The 15,273-nt window shown below is 36.8% G+C and overlaps 1 pseudogene; it reads left to right on the top strand.

The window, feature by feature from the left end:
* The first annotated feature begins 1,419 nt into the window (after positions 1-1,419).
* On the top strand, positions 1,420-3,829 carry LOC143404528 (T-cell surface glycoprotein CD1b-like; annotated as a pseudogene).
* The last annotated feature ends 11,444 nt before the right edge of the window (positions 3,830-15,273 follow it).

Here is a 15,273-nt window from a genome sequence, read left to right as displayed (position 1 = left end):
AACAGTGGACTAGATTAGATTATATATCTAAGTCTGGGAATATCATTAAGAAATACATAGTCTGACATTTGGACAGTAGTTATGACTTTATGATTAGGCAGTGGGGATTGTAGATGAAAGTTTTTTTTTCCTACTATAGTGAGCCTTTCATTTCTGGGAACAGAGAAAGGTCCATTACTTATTTTGCATAGTAAAATCAGTTAGCAGCAGACAAACCTTGATACTTGGAATTGGTTTCCACCATGTTTCTCCAAGATGATGTGAAGATATATGTGAATTGGTATTTTTTCCTCATTAGTGAAAATCTAAAAATCATCCTTAAACCAAGATGTTGGTTAGGATCTCTATTTTTCATTCAGTATATTTTAAGCATATTGACAAGATTTTCCAAAGACATGCAAAGATAAGATAGGAGTTAATACCTCAGAAAAACACCTAAGAAACATTGAGGAAAAATGTGGCAAGTTACTTCTTCTTATAGTAATGACCTATATGGTGACAGGAAAGTCCTAAATATAGTTGACAGAGGTTGTGAATTATTGCAAAAGGAAAGGACCTACTACTTGTAAAATGTTACCCCCAAAAAGCTATTTTTTGACTTTAGCTCTTAGAGTTCTGCTTGTCTCGTGAACATTTGTTACTCCAAAGGTGAGGAGGGACCTTGGAGAAAGTAGTGCAGCACCAAATGCCATTTTTACCCTCAAAAATTTTATGGTATTAGATAATTTTGTTTGAACTATAAACTGCAGCATTTATCATGTTTGAATCTGGGATTTAGGAGGTGTTTAACATGCTTTGCCTTTATGTAAGTGACTATCAACACAGATAGAGGAACACACACACACACATACACCCCCACACACATATACCCCCAAACACATACACCCACACACACACACAGTACCAGACTTGAGTATGAGGTCAGGGACACCAGACAAAGAGGACCATTTAAGAAAAAGGAGACACTGAGAATATTGAGAAGGGTTCACAACAGTGGCAGAGAAGAGAGGGGAGGGGAAGGGACGGGGTGAATTGAGGGGAGAAACCACCGAAAGAATCCTCACAGATTGGAATATGAGCAATTATTTAGTACTACCCTCTTATTTAACAAGGTGGGCATAAGGTTCAGGGAGGTAGGGAAATGGTGTTTCAAAATCTCACAGGGGCTTTTCTGAGGTCAGATGAAGGAAGTCAGGGAGGTATTGGAAAGCTTAGAAGTCAGGGTGGCAGGGGAAATGAGAGGTGGAGTAGGAGTCCCCAGAGGAGTAGGAGGCACCTTTAATTCTCTGGTACAGAATTTGTCTGAGGAAGAGATTTGTCAGTTGGAAGAGAGGAAGTCACTACCGAGTGCTGAGAAACAGGGTTTCCGAAATGAGAGTTCAAACATCAGCCGAAAGCCAGAAGTCTTCCCTCAGTGAAATGCTGCTGCTACTTGTATTAGCAGTTCTCTACCCAGGTGGGGACAATCAGGGAGGTAAGCATGACTGTGGCATAAACTGCTGCAGAGGACCTGGTTGAAAGCAGGGTGCCTTGCCCAGGTGCACGTGTACTCTGAGGTCCTGCCCCCTCCTGACTCTGGCCTTCTTCCACCTGCTGGAGGTGGGGCTGCCGTCTGAGATCCTGGGGGCTCTCAAATGTGCCAAGTGTTATGTTTCTGCAGACCCTGGGATTTTATTTGCTGCATGATTTCTCTTTCCCTCCTGCCTCTCCCTTTCTCTTCACTCTCTTTCCTTCCTTTCTTCACAGCCTCCTAGGAGCCAACCTCATTCTACCTCATCCAAATCTCATCCTTTGTCAACAGCACCTGGATACAATATCACGGCTCAGGCTGGTTGGATGATCTGCAGATTCATGGTTGGAATAGTGTCGCAGACACAGCCATATTCCTGAAGCCCTGGTCAAAGGGCAATTTCAGTGATGTGGAGATATCTGATTTGGTGGAGCTATTCCGGGTCTATACCTTTGCATTCATTCGAGAAATACGGGCCCACAACTGTGAGTTCCAGTTGGAATGTAAGTCTAATCCTCAAACCTGATGGCTTCTCTGTTACTAGTTTTATCTTGGTTGAGGGAAATGCTCTGCTCTGGCCCTTTCCTGTTTTCCCTTCTTTGCCCAGTTTTGTGCACACTCTTCTACAGAGAAGGCTCCCTCCACACCTCCACAAAGTGTCCCCAACTCTGGCTGCTTCTGCATTTGTGATAGTTGAAGGCAGTTGCTTTGTGACCAGTCCCTGGTTTATTTCCCATGAAACTGGATCCTTACTTTGCTAATGGCTGTTTAAGTGACCTAAAGTGTGGCTCTTCTTTTTATCCATCCCTTCGACCTCTGGTCCACATGACCCTCTGCTTCTCTCTAGAATGCTATTTTGGGGATTGCATGGTATTCTTCCTTGTCGTCTGCCTCTCCTATGCCTTCTTACCCACCACACATTCTACCACGCTCTTGATCCATTTACGACAAGCAACCCTCTGTCCATGGCTCCATTTTCTGAAAGTGTCTGAATGGTGTAACGACTTTGGTTTATTATCTCGGATTCCAGGCTTCTATCCTCACCCAAATCCAAAATCCTTGGTCCGACTTATTATCTCTTTATTGTTTGTTGGTAACTTTCATCTGTTTTCCTCTGCACAGACCCCTTTGAGATCCAGGGCATAGCAGGCTGTGAGCTGCACACTGGGGGAGCCATCCTGAGCTTCTTAAGGGGGGCTTTAGGAGGCCTGGATTTTGTGAGCTTCAGGAATTCTTCGTGTGTGCCTGCTCCAGAAGGGGGCAGCAGGGCACAGCTCGTACGCGCCCTGCTCAGACCTTAAGGAGACATCTTCCACATTGTGAAGAAGCTGCTGTATGAAACCTGCCCCCGGTTTCTCCTGGGTGTTCTCGAGGCGGGGAAGGCAGATCTGCAGAGGCAAGGTTAGTGCCGCTCTGTTTCACTTTCCACCACCTCTCCTAGGCCCAAACTCGTGAGGTTCTCAGTCCCTCTGCTATGGGTTAGTGTCATAACGTGACACCGTCTGTACCCCTTTCTGTACCAGTGAAGCCTGAGGCCTGGCTGTCCAGTGGTCCCAGTCCTGGGCCTGGCCATCTGCTGCTGGTGTGCCATGTGTCTGGCTTCTACCCAAAGCCTGTGTGGGTGATGTGGATGCGAGGTGGGCAGGAGCAACGGGGCACTCAGAGAGGTGACATCATGCCCAATGGTGATGGGACGTGGCATCTCCAAGCAACCCTGGATGTGGCAGCTGGGGAGGCGGCTGGCCTGGCCTGCAGGGTGAAGCACAGCAGCCTAGGAGGGCAGGACCTCTTCCTCCACTGGGGTGGTAAGAGTGGGACCCAGGCTGGAGATGGGGGGAGGTGGTGCTCAAGCACAGAGGTTCTGGAGAAGGATGGTGTGATGGAGAAGGATGGTGTGATGGGGAGGGAGAGGAGGAAAGAAAAAAAGGGAAAGAGGAAAAGAAAGGGAGGAAGAGAAAGAGAATGAAGCACACAGTAGCTGGCTAAGGAAAACCAGGGATGCGGGGATGAGTTGTGAAGTACCATCTCGTGTCCTCTCACAATCGGCAGGAGGCTCCATCTCCATTGCTGTGATCATTTGGACGGTGATGGTGCTCTGTCTGGTCATTTCACTGGGCCTTGCCCTGTGGTTTTGGTGGCATCGGTAAGTTTAAGTTTTCTTTGCCCTGCACCCTCTCACTCCTCCCACCATTCCATCTGTCTAGAGCACACTTGTCTCTATCTTTCCACCAGAACTCCCCTCTTAACCCTCATCTTCTGTGTGGAGCTATTATTATTATTATTATTATTATTATTATTATTATTATTATTATTATTTAATGTGGTAAAATCCACATAACATCGAATGTACCATCTTTACCATTTTTTAAGTCCACTCGCGCCCTTGCCAGCATCCAACTCCAGGATCTTTCCTTTTACAAAACGGAAACTCACTTCTCCTAAAAACAACATCAACAAAGAACAAAAACCTGCTATTCCTTCCCTTCCCGAGGCCCTGCTAGTGACCGCTGCACCTTCCGTCTCTGTGAGTTTGTGTTTTCTGTGTGCCTCGGATACACAGAATCATGAAATATTTGTCTTTTTGCCCCTGGCCTGTTTGACTTAGCAGTGTGTCCTCAAGTTTCATCTATGTCATAGAAGGTGCCAGAGTTTCCTTCCTTCTTAAGGCCCAATAATATCTCATTGCATGTATCATAACCCACATTTTGTTTATCCATTTATTTATAGTTGGGCTGTTTCCACATTTTTGTCATTGTGACTAACAATATGACAATAGTTGTCATTTTGAATGATGAATGTGGCCATACACATAACTCATGTAGAGCTGATTTTTGGTCATTCTTTTGACAGGTCTTATCAGAAAATCTGTCAACCCTCATCATGTCTTCTCTCCCACTTAGAATAAGTACCAAGAAGTCCAGAAGCTTCAGATTTTAGCCCAGCCAACAATCTCGTGACATTGCATCCAGTGATCATGGATTTTGATCACATAATAGTCCTTGTAGTTTCAAAAAATAATCATAATTAAAAATAATCAAAAACTGTTGATTTTAAGATGGTATCGATCATCGATTTCATCACTTAGGTATCTATTTACACTTCTTATGATTGTGTAAGTTTGGTACATTGTGTTTTCCAAGTGTTTTGTTGTATGAGTTCTTCAATGTGCCTAATTTATTGCTAACAGCTTCTGTATCTCTTTATATTATTACTGTATTAATAATTATTTTCCCTTCCCTCTGGTATTGAAAATTTGTTCTCCTTCTCTATGTTCTTATTTTTGTGTGTGTGTGGTTCTGGGGATTGAATTACTCAGGGCCTTGTGCATGCTAGGCAAACACCCACCACTGAGTCACACTCCCAGTGAACTTTAACTCTTGTTCTTTTTTTTTTTCTCTTATCCTGACAAGGGTGCATCAACTCATAAAGTTTTCAAAAGAACTAACTTTTGGTTTTGTTGGTTGTTTCTATGATCTTATCATTTTCTTTGTTATTTTCTTCCTCCTACTTTCCTTGAGTTTAATTTGCTTTTGTATTTTTTTTCCTAATTTTTTGATGCAGTTGCTTAAGTAACTTATTTTCAGCCATTAGTTTCCCATATGTGCTTTAATGCTAAAAACTTCCTTGAAGCAGGGCACTAGTGCAAATCAGAAAGTCTGACGTGCTGGGTTGCCTTTGTCAGCTTGACGTTTCCTATAACGTCTGCTTTTTGACACATTAGGTATTCAGAATTTGTATTTCAGAATTTCTAGACATGGGGGAATTTTCTGGTTGCATTTTTAATCACTGATTTTTAATTTAGTTGTGCCAGGGAAACATTTTGTACACTTTTAGCTATCTGAAATGAATGTTGCTTCATGAACAGAGTTTGACAATGAATGTCCCATGTTTACTTAAAAAGAATGTATACTTTTCGGTTTTAAGAGTTTTGAATTCCAAATGTTTCATTAGGTCATGTTTATTAAAAATGTTTAAATCTTATTTATACTTTGTTGTTCATAGAAGTCTATTAAAAATTCTGCACCAAAATTGTGGATTTTAATACACCTCTTTCTGCACGATAGTTTTGTTTTATAACTTAGAGAATGCATCATCCCATGCACACATGTTTAGAAATGTTCTATCTTCCTTGTGATGCACTTATTGGTTTAACTTAAATAATGCTTACTTGCCAGTATAGTGATTATCTAAAATAAGTGCATCCATACAGGTTTCTAGTGTTTTTGAAGTATATCTTTTTCCATCTCTTTAATTCGTAAATCTCTGTTTTTGTCACTTGTAAGCATAATATAGGTATGTTGCATTCTATTCACTTTGACAATTAATGAAATTAATTGACATTAATGAAATTACTGATATATTTGGTTTTAAATCTACCATCTACTCTGGATGGGTGTGGTGTTGCACACATGTAGTGCCAGTGACTAAGGAGGCTGAGCAACTTAGTGAGAACTTGTCTCAAAAAAATCAATCAATTAATAAGCAAATTAAAAGGGCTAAGGATGTGGGTAAGTAGTTAAGCACCTTTGGGTTCAATCTCCAGTAAAATAAATAGATAAATAAGTAGATAGATAGATAGATAAATTAATTAATTAACTAATTAACTTGCCACCTACAGTTTTGCTATTTTATCCTTCTTTTTCTGACCCTTTTGTGCCTATTTCGGATTAAGTATTTCTAACTACAGTATTTTCTCATTTCTTAACTTGTTGATTTCATGATCTTTTAGCATTTTAATTGGCCACCTTAGAAAGTTTTACACAATCCTACATGTTAATTTTAATAGAAATTGATATTTTAGTGCTTCCTGACTTCCTGCTAGCTCAATGACAGAACACTTTAATTCCATTTATCCTTCTTCTGACTATGTCTTATGGTTGTTAGATATTTGAATTGTTTTTCTATGTTAATTTAAAAATCTAAATAGAATTTAAATGCAGCAAAGAATAAATATTTAATTTTTTATTTATTTGTCCTTTCAATTGATCAGCCTTACAGGATTGGGGACTAGCAATGCTTGTTGCTTTTCATCAGATCAGGAAGTGAAATTATTCAAATTTGGATTTTTAATCACTTATTAGGGCAGATTTATTTATTTATTTATTTATTTATTTATTTATTTATTTATTTATTTTTCTACTGATGATTCATCTTAGTCCTAGGGCCTAGGGATTGAGGATGTAAGGTTTTAGGGTTGCAACCTCATACTGAATGTATTGACCATTGTGTGTCTTCTATGGAGGCTCCAGCCTCTAGTTATTTTCTCCTGGGTCCCATGGCTCTGCAGAAAGTTCTGGTCAGTCTCATCTGTGCTTTTGGAATTCCCAGATACCTGTAGATGAAGAAATGTGGTTTCAGATGCCAGGAACTTCTTTCCTTTCTTGAATCATGGACCTCTAATCCTCACTGTCTTGATGACCCTCAGATATTTCAAAATAGATGATATTTTTAAAAATCTATCTTTACTAGTTGTACTCAGTAAAAAACTTTTCCCTAAATGATATTATTCATCTTGACCAAATGTGAAATTTTAACTGGTATTGTAAGTCAATAACATAGTGCTTAACAACATCCCTGGGTTTAATCCCCAGTAAAAATAAATAGATAAACAAACAAGAAAGAAAACTATAAATATGTGAGGTGATGAATATATTTTGAATATCTTAATTTTTTTCTTTTTGAAAAATATTTTTTAGTGTAGATGGACACAATACCATTATTTATTTATTTATTTTTATAAATAAATAAATACATTTTTATGTGGTGCTGAGTATTGAACCCAGTATCTCACATGTGCTAGTAAGTGCTCCACCACTGAGCTATAACCCCAGCCCATCAACATATTAATTAATCTAATTTTTAAATGCCACAATGCATTTATGTATTGAGATGATTCGTTGTACTCCATAATTAATACAACTATTATTAAGTCAAGCAAAATGTTTTCTAAATTTTGTGGATTCCTTCCCTCCAAAAGCCAAAATTTATTAGGACCAAGACCTGGAAAGTTTAAAGATTTAGTAATCTAAGAAGCAGATGAAAGTGATCAGCACCTTCAGGTATATCACACATTACAAGGTTGGCATTAGTGTTTCCTGGAGTTACTGAGCTCCACAGTAACAGCAACTTTCATCTGCTTCTTAGATTACTAAATCTTTAAACTTTCTACAAGAAATGCCGTTGGGATTTTGATTGGCATTGCATTAAACCTATAGAGAACTTTTGGTAATATCGCCATTTTGATGATATTAGTTCTGCCTATCCATGAACAGGGTATATTTTTCCATCTTCTAAGATCTTCTTCTATTTCTCTCTTTAGGGTTCTGTAGTTTTCATTGAATAAGTCTTTCACCGCTTTTGTTAGGTTGATTCCCAAGTATTTCATTTTTTTTTCCTTTGAGGATATTGTGAATGGAGTAGTTGTCTTCATTTCCATTCTAGAGGATTTGTCACTGATATACAGGAATGCCTTTGATTTATGCGTGTTGATTTTATATCCTGCCACTTTTCTGAATTCATTTATTAGCTCGAATAGTTTCTTTGTAGACCCTTTTGGGTCTGCTAGGTATAGAATCATGTCATCTGCAAATAGTGATAATTTAAGTTCTTCTTTTCCTATTTTTATGCCTTTAATTTCTTTTGTCTGTCTAATTGCTCTGGCCAGTGTTTTGAGAACTATGTTGAACAGAAGTGGTGAGAGAGGGCATCCCTGTCTTGTTCCAGATTTTAGAGGAAATGCCTTCAGTTTTTCTCCATTCAGAATGATGCTAGCCTGAGGCTTAGCATAGATTGCTTTTACAATATTGAGGTATGTTCCTGTTATTCCTAGTTTTTCTAGAGTTTTGAACATAAAGTGATGCTGTACTTTGTCAAATGCTTTTTCTGCATCTATCGAGATGATCATATGGTTCTTATTTTTAAGCCTATTGATGTGGTGAATAACATTTATTGATTTCCATATATTGAACCAGCCTTGCATTCCAGGGATAAATCCTACCTGATCATGGTGCACAATTTTTTTGATATGTTTTTGTATCCGATTCGCCAGAATTTTATGCTAAGTGAAGCTAGCCAATCCCTTAAAAATAAATGCCAAATGTCTTCTTTGATATAAGGAGAGTAACTAAGAACAGAGTAGGGACAAAGTGCATGAGAAGAAGATTAACATTAAACATGGATGAGAGGTGGGAGGGAAAGGGAGAGAGAAGGGAACTTGCATGAAATGGAAGGAGACCCTCAGGGGTATACAAAATTACATTCAAGAGGAAGTGAAGGGAAATGGAAACAAAATACAAGGGGGAGAAATGAATTACAGTAGAGGGGGTAGAGAGAGAAGAGGGAAGGGGAGGGGGGAGGGAGGATAGTAGAGGATAGGAAAGGCAGCAGAATACAACAGACACTAGTATGGCAATATGTAAATCAATGGATGTGTATCTGATGTGATTCTGTAATCTGTATATGGGGTAAAAATGGGAGTTCATATCCCACTTGAATCAAAGTGTGCAATATGTTATATCAAGAACTATGTAATGTTTTGAACAACCAACAATAAAAATTAAGAAAAAAAACCTTTACCTGCATTATTATTATTACTATTTTCCTCCTGCTAAATCTTACAACCAGAGACCCTGAAATTAAGATTGTTTAGAAGTCATGGATGGTTGGATGGTAGAAGCTGACAATGGACAATAATTTCATTTGGCAACTTCATTTTTTCAAGTCCTGTGCACATTTCCAAACAAAACAGGGTCCTAATTTGGCGCTGCTCCTTAAAGAATTTTCTTCCACAATTCTAACTATGAACAGCATTCCAGAAGCACTGCTCTCCTGCAGGGAGCTCTTCTGGGTTCTTCCACCAGAATCTTACTACCCATGGGCTCCACTTGGCTCTCAGAGCTATGACTGTGGAGCCATCTCAATTTTTGGATGAAGTGCACCATATAACTGGTCCATAAGAAGGATGTGATTTCTTCCACTGTATTCTGCACACCGTCCTCCTTTCTCTACTCTGTTCTGTGTATTTGAAAATTCTTATTCCTTTCCCAAATTAGATGGAACATCTTTTAATGTATTTGAAAATTTTTTATATCCTTTGCTCATTTTAATTAACTTGTTGGTTTGTATGAACTCTTTAAATGTTAAAGGATCTCAACCTGTAATACACTGTATTGTTTTCTAGTTTGTGATTATATATAAAGAAATTATTTTTATATACATGCAAAAAATGGTAAATGTATTTAAAATAAAAGACTTTCTGGACTTTCATGGTGGAGCACACCTTTAATCTCAGTGGCTAGTTTGGCTTAAGCATGAGAATTATTAGGTCAAAGCCATCCTCAGGAACATCAATGCACTAAGCAACTCAGGACTGTCTCTAAATAAAATATAAAGTAAGGCTGGGAATTTGACACAGTGTCCAAGTGCCACTGAGTTCAGTCCTTGGACCACCTTTCCACGAAAGAAAGAAAGAAAGAAAGAAAGAAAGAAAGAAAGAAAGAAAGAAAGAAAAAAAGAAAGAAAGAAAGAAAGAAAGAAAAGAAGAGAAAAAAAAGAAAAGAAAAGAAGTTAAAAGAAAAGGAAAAAAGGAAAGAAAAGAAAAGAAAGGCTTTCTGGATCCTCCATTGTCCTGAATATTCTGGCTGGTGCCAAAATACTTTATATCCTTTATTTCACTCTTGTGTCAGGCTCACTCCAGACTCAATGGTTTTCTTTAGTCATTTCAACTTATACTTTCTCCCACTGAATTATCCGTGCCAAACACACTCTAATCATGTTTTATCTCCAAGGTCAAATTTTTCTTCCTAACAGGCATCAAGTACAGTTTTCAGAACTTATGCCCACAGTGAATAATATTTTCCTTCAAATTATTTCCTTCATAGTATTTTCCATTAATGAAAGTAAGTGATTTCTCTTACACCTATCTCTCCAACACCTTGCTCTGGAAGTACCAGTTTGCTTTCATGAGAACAATAAGCTTTCCATAGAGTAGTAATTTGCTTGCTTTCTGGTATGTCCTTGATGGCTAGCACATGTTGTTAATAAATAAGGAAGGAAAGAATGCATTCCAATTCAGGAGTCACTGAATAAAATACATACTAACCAACAAAAAAATCTTCAATTTCAGTGAAAGCAGTCCACATTGAACTATAGCAAGCTCTAGTACATATGGATTTAATAATGTATTTTCAGGGGGTGATACATTTCTTTAAATAAACACAGCATTTACATATGTATTTTTTAATTTATTTTCACCCTGAGAATTGAACCCAAGTGTATTTCACCAAAGAGTTACATGCCCAGAATTTTACTTATTTTTCTTTTGAGACAGGGTCTTCTAAATTACACAGGGCATGGTTAAATTGCTGAGGCTGGCATAGAATGTGAGATCCTCCTTCTCAACTTCAAAAGTAGCTGAATTATAGGCAGCAGTGGCTGTCATGCCTAAACATTAACTTTTTAAATTTTTTTTTCAAATTGATATTTAAAAAATAAATGACAAACTGGAATGCATTGCAATTCTTATTACACATACACAGCACAAATTTTCATATTTCATATTTCATATAAAATATGTTCACTCCAATTCGTGTCTTCATACATATACTTTGGATAATTATATCCATCACACTTTACTATCCTTGCTGAACCCTTGTCTTTTCCCTTCCCCTTCCCTTCCTCCCTTCTAACCTATCTAGAGTTCATCTACTCTTCCCTTGCCCTCCCTCCCTACCCCACTAAGAATTAGCCTCCTTATATCAGAGAAAACTTAAGCATTTGTTTTTTGTGGATTGGATATCTTCACTTACCATTATTTTCATTATTTTCCATTTACCTGAAAATGCTATTAGTTTAATCTATTTTATTGTGAGTAATAATCCATTGTGTATACATGCCACATTTTTTTTCCTTTCATCTACTGAAGGGCATCTAGGTTGGTTCCACAGTTTAGCTATTGTGAGTTGGGCTGATATAAACATTGATGTGACTGTGTCCTTGTAGTGTGCTGTTTTAGTATACACCAAGAAAAGGAATGGCTGGGTCAAATGATGGTTACATTCCCAGATTTCTAAGGGATCTTCATACTGCTTTTCACATTGGCTGCATCAATTTGCACTCCCATGAGCAATGTATGAGTGTACCTTTTGCCCCCATATCCTCGCCACCTCTTATTGTTGTTTGTCTTCATAATATCTGCCATTCTGACTGGAGTGAGATAAAATCTTAGAGTTGTTTGATTTGCATTTCTATAATTGCTAAAGATGATGAGCATATTTTCATATATTTGTTGACTGATTGTATATACTCTTCTGAGAAGTGTCTGTTCAGTTCCTTGCCCATTTGTTGATTGAATTTTTTGCTACTTAGTTTTTTGAGTTCTTTACATACCCTAGAGAATAGTAATATATATATATATATATATACTACTATATATATATATATATATATATATATATATATATATATATGAAATAATTTATTTTCCTATTATTTTAAACATCTTACTAATCTTTTTTTTCTATTTGGCAAAATAAAACACAAAATGAATTCAAGGACTATCATTAATATGTAAATATTTTGATGGTATTTTTATTTTTATTTTTTTTTTAATTGATTTTATTATTTTTTTAAATACATGACAACAGTGGAATGCATTTACATTACAATTCTTATTACACATATAGAGCATAATTTTTGTATCTCTGTATATAAAGTATATTCACATCAATTTATGCCATTATACATGTACGTTTTTGCATTACAATTCTTAATACACATATATATCACTTTGTATAATGATGACCAAAAATTCTACCATCCTTGCTCATCCTCTCACCCCTCCCTTTCCCTCACTCCCCTCTTTCCTATCTAGAATTAATCTAATACTACCATGCTCTCCCTCTCTACCCCACTATGAGTCACCTGCCTTATATCAGAGAAAACATTTGGCATTTTTTTTTAGGGGGGGATTGGCTCACTTCTCTTACCATTATGTTCTCCAATGCCATCTATTTACCTGCAAATGCCATGATTTTTTTTAATGCTGAGTAATATTCTCTTATTTATAAATGCCGCATTTTTTAATACATTCATCCACTGAATGACTTTTAGGTTGGCTCCACAGATTAATTGTGCTGCTAAAACATTGATGTGGTCCATGTATTTTATCAGAAAATAATAAAATGAAGTTAGAAATCAACACCAAAATAAAGAATAAAAATTTCTGCATCACCTGGAGACTGAACAATATGCGGCTGAATGAACAAAGGGTTACAGAGCACATCAAGGAGGAGATTTAAAAATTCTTAGAGGTAAATGAGAACACAGACACAACATATCAAAATCTCTGGGACACTATGAAAGAAGTACTAAGAGGAAAATTCATTGCATGGAGTTCATTCCTTAAAAGAAGAAAAAGTCAACTAATAAATGACCTCACACTGCATTTCAAAGCCCAAGAAATAGAAAAACAAAACAGCAGCAAAAGCAGTAAAAGCCAAGAAATAATTAAAATCAGAGCTGAAATCAATGAAATTGAAACAAAAGAAACAATTGAAAAATTCACAAAACAAAAAAGTTGGTTCTTTGAAAAAATAAACAAAATTGACAGACCCTTAGCCATGCTAATGAAGAGAAAGAAAGAGAGAAAACTCAAATTACTAGCATACGTGATGAAAAAGGCAATATAACAACAGACACTACAGAAATACAGAAGATAATTAGAAATTATATTGAAGCCTTATACTCCAATAAAATAGAAGAGAGTGAAGGCATGGATATATTCCTTAAATCATATGATCTGCACAGATTGAGTGAGGAAGATATACACAATTTAAACAGACTAATATCAAATGAGAAAATAGAAGAAGAATCAAAAAGACTACCAACCAAGAAAAGTTCAGGACCAGAGAGATATACAGCCGAGTTTTACAAGACCTGGAAAGAAGAACTAATACCAATACTTGTCAATCTATTTTAGGAAATAGAAAAAAAGGAAGTACTTCCATATTCATTCTATGAGGTCAATATCACCCTGATTCCAAAACCAAAGACACTTCAAAGAAATAAAACTTTAGACCAATAACTCTAATGAACATAGACACAAAAATCCTCAATAAATTTCTGGCAAATTGAATACAAAAACACCAAAAAGATTGTGCACTTTGATCAAGTGGAATTCATTCCAGGGATGCAAGGTGGGTTAAACATACAGAAATCAATAAATGTAATGCATCATATCAATATCATTAAAGATAAGAATCATATGATCATCTCAGGAGATGCAGAAAAAGCATTTGACAAAATGCTTTTATGTTGAAAACATTAAACTAGGGATATCAGGAACATATCTTAACATTGTAAAGGCTAGCTATGCTAAGTCTCAGACCAACATAATTATAAATGAAGAAAAACTGAAGGCATTCCCTCTAAAATCTGGAACAAGACGGGGATGCACTCTCTCACCCCTTCTATTTAACATAGTTCCTGAAACACTGGCCAGAGCAATTAGACAGATGAAAGAAATTAAAGAAATAACTATATGAAAAGAAGAATGTAAACTAGCACTATTTGCTGATGATATGATTCTATACCTAGAAAACACACACAAAAAACAAATCCACAAGAAAACTTCTAGAACTAGTAAATAAATTAAGCAAAGTGACAGGATATAAAATCAACACCCATAAATCAAATGCATTTCTGTACATCACTGACAAATCCTCTGAGAAGGAAATGAAGGAAATTACCCCAATCACAATATCCTCAAGAAAAATAAGACACTTGGGAATCAATTTAACAAAAGAGGTGAAGGATCTACACAATTAAAAACTACAGAACCCTAAAGAGAAAAATCAAAGACCTTTGAAGATGGAAAGAACTACCTTGCTCATGGATAGTCAGAATAAATATTATCAAAATGACCATATTATCAAAAGCACTATACAGGTTTAATGCAATTCTGATGAAAATCCCAATGACATTCCTCATAGAAATAGAAAAAGCAATCATGAAATTCTTCTAGAAAAATAAGAGACTCAGGATGGCTAAAATAATTCTAAGCAGGAAAAGTGAAGCAGGTGGTATCGTTATACCAGAACTTAAACTATACTGAAGAGCAATAGGAACAAAAATCAGCATTGTACTGGAACCAAAACAGACTGGTAGGCCAATGGTACAAAATACAAGACACAGAGAGTACCCCATAAAATTACAATTATCATATTTTAGACAAAGTTACCAAAAACATGCACTGGAGAAAATATAGCATCTTCAACAAATGATGCTGGGAAAACAAGAAATCCATATGCAACAAAATGAAATTGAATTCCTATCTCTCACCATGCACAAGAGTTAACTCAAAATGGATTAAGGATCTAGGAATTAAACCAGAGACTCTGCATCTAATAGAAGAAAAAGTAGGCCCTAATCATCATCATGTGGGATTAGCCCCAACTTCCTTAATAAGATTCCTATAGCACAAGAATTAAAACCAAGGATAAATTAATGAGATGGATTGAAACTAATTTTTTTTGGAGGGAGTGGGAGTCACACACCTGCTAAAGTGGATTCCGCTGGGAAGAAATTCTGTCGGCCAACCTCTGGAGATGTCACCTCTCTGCAAAATATTCAGTGATAAGAAAAAAAGATGTTGCTTAGGGCCCTATTAACTTCTGGCTCACTTTAATATTGGAATGCTCCTGCCTCTGTATCTGAAGCAGCTGGGGATTACAGGTTTGTCCCACTGCACCTAGCTTGGATGAATT

The sequence above is a fragment of the Callospermophilus lateralis genome, chromosome 7, assembly GCF_048772815.1.
Source record: "Callospermophilus lateralis isolate mCalLat2 chromosome 7, mCalLat2.hap1, whole genome shotgun sequence".
In the NCBI taxonomy this organism is placed as follows: Eukaryota; Metazoa; Chordata; class Mammalia; order Rodentia; family Sciuridae; genus Callospermophilus; species Callospermophilus lateralis.
The sequence above is the reverse complement of the archived record's forward strand: the minus strand, read 5'-3'. Positions and strand labels throughout refer to the sequence as shown.